The 5,346-nt window shown below is 40.4% G+C and overlaps 1 long non-coding RNA gene across 1 annotated transcript; it reads right to left on the reverse strand.

The window, feature by feature from the left end:
* Positions 1-2,193: 2,193 nt before the first annotated feature.
* On the reverse strand, positions 2,194-3,580 carry LOC119919000. The gene is made up of 2 exons (XR_005447532.1): positions 3,152-3,580; positions 2,194-3,060 (listed from the first exon to the last, which is right to left on the reverse strand). It is a non-coding gene; the product is annotated as an uncharacterized LOC119919000 (long non-coding RNA).
* Positions 3,581-5,346: the final 1,766 nt, after the last annotated feature.

Raw genomic sequence — 5,346 nt, forward strand, 5'->3', positions numbered from 1 at the left:
GCTGGCAACAGGAAGTGACTTTTAACGAAGCAGCCCCCGCCGCACGTTTTACCTACGTGCACAAATTTTCTGTGGTATGTGTATCTTGTCCAGACGCACAAAAAAGCCTCTTGGAGCGATGCCCTAAAATCAACAGGAAGTAGGCCATTTTGAATTTTACGTCAAATTTTGGATGATTTACACACTTCGTACTTTAACGAACTCCTCCTAGGGATTTAGTATGACCGACTTCAAATTTGTGCTGTGCCTTCTAAAGGCATTGAAGATGAAAAGTTGTGCTATTTGCGAGTTTTCGTCAATGGGCGTGTCCGTGGCGTGGCGTCAAAGATCAGCTCTTCGCCATGACACGGAAGTTGTCGTAACTTCAGTGTACATGCTCACATCTGGACCAAACTGTACATGTAGGATGAGAGTCCCGCCCTGAACACATGTACATGCTGACATTCACAGACAGTCATAGCGCCACCTGCTGGCAACAGGAAGTGACTTTTAACGAAGCAGCCCCCGCCGCACGTTTTACCTACGTGCACAATTTTCTGTGGTACGTGTATCTTGTCCAGACGCACAAAAAAGCCTCTTGGAGCAATGCCCTAAATCAACAGGAAGTAGGCCATTTTGAATTTTACGTCAAATTTTGGATGATTTACACACTTCGTACTTTAACGAACTCCTCCTAGGGATTTAGTATGACCGACTTCAAATTTGTGCTGTGCCTTCTAAAGGCATTGAAGATGAAAAGTTGTGCTATTTGCAAGTTTTCGTCAATGGGCGTGTCCGTGGCGTGGCGTCAAAGATCAGCTCTTCGCCATGACACGGAAGTTGTCGTAACTTCAGTGTACATGCTCACATCTGGACCAAACTGTACATGTAGGATGAGAGTCCCGCCCTGAACACATGTACATGCTGACATTCACAGACAGTCATAGCGCCACCTGCTGGCAACAGGAAGTGACTTTTAACGAAGCAGCCCCCGCCGCACGTTTTACCTACGTGCACAAATTTTCTGTGGTACGTGTATCTTGTCCAGACGCACAAAAAAGCCTCTTGGAGCAATGCCCTAAAATCAACAGGAAGTAGGCCATTTTGAATTTTACGTCAAATTTTGGATGATTTACACACTTCGTACTTTAACGAACTCCTCCTAGGGATTTAGTATGACCGACTTCAAATTTGTGCTGTGCCTTCTAAAGGCATTGAAGATGAAAAGTTGTGCTATTTGCAAGTTTTCGTCAATGGGCGTGTCCGTGGCGTGGCGTCAAAGATCAAGTCTTCGCCACGACACAGGAAGTTGTCGTATCTTCAGTGTACATGCTCACATCTGGACCAAACTGTACATGTAGGATGAGAGTCCAGCCCTGAACACATGTACATGCCGACATTTACCCACAGTCATAGCGCCACCTGCTGGCAACAGGAAGTGACTTTTATGCTGTGATTTACCACGTCTTCCAAGTTGGCTATATCTATGTCAAAACCGTCTCAACAAACACAAACTTGTGTTTTTCTTCAATGGAGTGTCAATGGTGTGGCAGTGAGGTTCCATGGATTGCTGTGAAAGAGGAAGTCATCATAACTGTGTACATGCTCAGATCTATACAAAGTGTTACGTTCTTGGTAACAATCCCACCCCAAACACATCTACATGCCAATAGGTGCATTCAAGATAACTGCAGCTGACTTAATAGTCTAAGGTGAGGAGCAGGCAACTGGAGGGGCGGGGTATAAAAAAAGTGCTTGGTCATGTTTAACACATTCTACCTACCGCGAAACAATGCCTAACCTCGCAGCACAAGACAAATGCCTCAACATTAGGAAAATGCTGGTTCCAAATTTGTGCGACCACAAAACAGCATCTGAAGTCGCCTTACACATCAAGGCTTTACTGTCATGTGAAGCGCTGGAAAAGGTCAGACAATTTCAAACCAGCATGCTTTATGTAAAGTCAGCGCTTCGCAGCATAAAGTCAAACGCACCTATTATTTATGATGTGATGTACTACTTCTAGTTGCTCACATTTAATTCAGAACAGTCTAAGAAAAGCCCTAACACATTGATTCTAGATTGTGAAGCTTGTGAGGTATGAAAACCTTTTGTTGTGGCAAAGCATTATTTGTCATAAACAGGAATGTATTATAAATGTTGTGTACATGGTGAAAACTGTACCAAATTTCATCAACGCCATTTCACCAAAAATGCGGTGCCATGTCTTCTATAGGGCGAGACTTTTATTTCAACAGTGTGACATAGCAAAATGGGCTTCTTTTACAGTTTATGAAGATTTAGCTTGAAGGAATTTCAGATTCAGACTTCAGATTTTCTGAAGGATAGTGTAGTTCCACTACTATCACCACCTCAATGGCATGCATGTTAGAACAGATGAGAAAAGGCAGGAGTTTCAGTTAAATATTTTATTAAATATTTTACATGGTTTATCTAACACAGAAGACAATGCATAGAAAAGTAGGAATAAATAACTCATAGCTGGTAGAAATGCTTTGTAAACTAAAATGCGCATCACATTTACATATCTACACAGAGCAGTCAGAGGAACGATGCATTCACATGAGCCTTCTCCGCAAGGGTTTGCCACAGGTGAGCAGGCTACTTAAACAGATTTAGGCTCTGCACATTCAGGACACAGCAAATAGAGGAACATTACAGTAGGAAGGGATGTTCCTCTGTGTGGATAATTGTGTCAGATTCGCATCAAATGTGGTTGGTGCATACATGTCACTAACATAAAAAAGCTAAATGTATGTACATTGCCATGGAGAGCAAATAAAAAAATAAAAAATAATAGATTATATACATAACAATCATATGGCGCCAATTTAATGAAATTTATTTCCAGTGTGGGTAAACATAACTTTGTATTACAAAAAGCTTCATCTGTGACAGTGTTGCAGGGTGGACCTAAGAGTAGAAAAAAAAAGACAAAGATATAAAAGGTGAGATTTATTTGCAGAAGATGGCTGGTAGTAGAACACACATGGCGAATGGCATGGACAGGCAGGAATGGCATGAGGATGAGTACTGCAGTCAAGCAGACGAGGAAAGATCCTATGCACATGGAAAAAAAAGACATGTTAATGTACACATCAATTACAAAGAAGTTCTCACCAAACCATAGAGGATAGAAGCATGTCTGTACCGTTTTAACAATCTGTCACTGGATGGGTGAAGATCCGTAGTACTGCAAAGCTGATGAACTGATGGTGGTATGTGTGTAGGCAGGGAGGGGCGATGAGCCGATTGCAGGAAGGTGTGTGGGGTGAGCAGAGTCGGGAACTAGGAGTATGAGAAACAAATATAGAGAGACAAAGTGGGAAAACTGCATGTCCATGACAGATAAGGCTGGATGTAGCAAGGAAAATTTCTGTAATGGACATTAAAAGGCACTTGTTAGAGACAAGCGAGTTAAAATACAAGGTGTGGTAAAATGAGAATGCTTTAAAAGTGCCGTTGTAAGGATATGCTGTAAGGAAAACAACCCCATTTTATTTGTCCACCGGACACAAATTCATATAATATACAATAACTCATACAGGACACATGCAATGATAGTAAGCTATAAAAGTTAATAAATACAATAGATGAGTCACAAAACACGCAAAATGGTACTGAACAGATCAGATTCACTCCTTTGAACCTCATCTCTAATGATGCTGTGCTGGTGATACAATATCTCAGGAAACAATAAAATACACTAATGTGCTCCCCTAACCTTTCTCTGAACTTTGATTTAACATTTAGATGTGAAAGAACATACAATTCCCTCATGGTCACTGAAATATGTTGGCAACACTGTTGATTCTACATTATAATGTGTTGTTTTAACATAAACATGATCAATTAAAGTGCCTTTCTCTGTTGTGGATTGTGAGACATTTTGGGCAAACCCTTTGTTGGTCATAAACTTGCAGATAGTTGAAGAGTTTAAAATATTATCATTGAAATCTCCCATGATAGCAATTGTGTTACTTATTGGATTTAACCAATCAAGTAACTTGCCCAGATTTTCTTTGAACAAAGACAAGGGATACGGTGGTGGACGATAAATAACTGCTATCAATATATTATATGTAGTGCAGTTATAAACCAAACATTCTAAATTCACATGTGGTGTCTCGATAACATTATATGCCAAATTGTTTGCACTGTACATGCCAACTCCACCATGTTGTTGGCCTTGTATTTCAAGCAATGTTGGGTTGCTGCTACTGTATGATAAATTTCGGGGCTGACTATGAAAACTATAACCATCAATGTTTACAGTTTCAAAGGAGGAAACTGCAGGCAGCCATGTTTCTGTAACAGCTATACAGTTAAGCTGCAAATGCTGTGTACACAATGCTAAATGTGCTACATGTCGTCTTAAATTTTGAACATTCATCAAAAATACAGTGAAGGTTTGTGTATTGAATTTGTGCTTTGTGGTCCTTTCGACCAAGAAGGGAGGCATGTTTTCAATTGCATCTTTAATGTTATCTTTACAATATATGGCCTTCTCATCAAAGTCCTGAATAATTAAACCTGACAAACTCTTAACGCGACTTAATGCCACATATGCCTGCCCAGGTGCAAATATTCTTTTAAGGCACACTACAGCTTCATCTACACTAAGTCCTTGTACTTTGTGCACTGTACAAGCCCAAGCCAGTTTTAGTGGAAATTGTCGTCGCAATCCACCTTTATTTGTAACCCTTTCCTCTTCTGGTTCAATACCTGTAGCACCTATAGCAACTGCTGAAGAATCTGCACAGCATTTCCTCCTCTGTGCACCAATTTGACTGTCATCAAATTTGATAAACACAGTTTGAGGAAATTTGTTATTGTACTCGCGATAAACTATATGCGTGACTGTACCACATACCCCATTAACCAGACCATCATTCACATCTACATTTTTTATTAACATTACACGCGCATCTTTGCCCAAAAGCAGCGTTTCATCCAAACATGTGTTATATGTTTTGGCATGATGTCCCTTCATTAATTCTAACTTGCCTGTTTTCTTACTGTTAACAAAATCCTGCGCATCTACCCGAACATAATCAGGACAAGTCTTAAAGAGTTGATCCACATTATGCTCATTTACTTGTTTATTGGAGGGAAATATGTGTAAAGCTGAGCTGAGTTCACCGGTTTCACAACGTTTTAATGTTTCAGCGTCGCTGTCTAGCATCGGGATCCCTTTTGAACGAGTTCTTACTCTGTTCAACAACTGGGCAAATACTTCATCTTTTTGCCGAACAATAGTTTTTAATTGCACAACCTTAAATAGACTAGCCCACAAATCAACACCTACATCATGTACATACAGCGGTTTCCCTTTAACTGGAGGCA

The sequence above is a fragment of the Micropterus salmoides genome, unplaced genomic scaffold (assembly GCF_014851395.1).
Source record: "Micropterus salmoides isolate LMB-PRFRI ecotype aquatic unplaced genomic scaffold, ASM1485139v1 Ms_hic_scaffold_2524, whole genome shotgun sequence".
NCBI classification, from domain to species: Eukaryota; Metazoa; Chordata; class Actinopteri; order Centrarchiformes; family Centrarchidae; genus Micropterus; species Micropterus salmoides.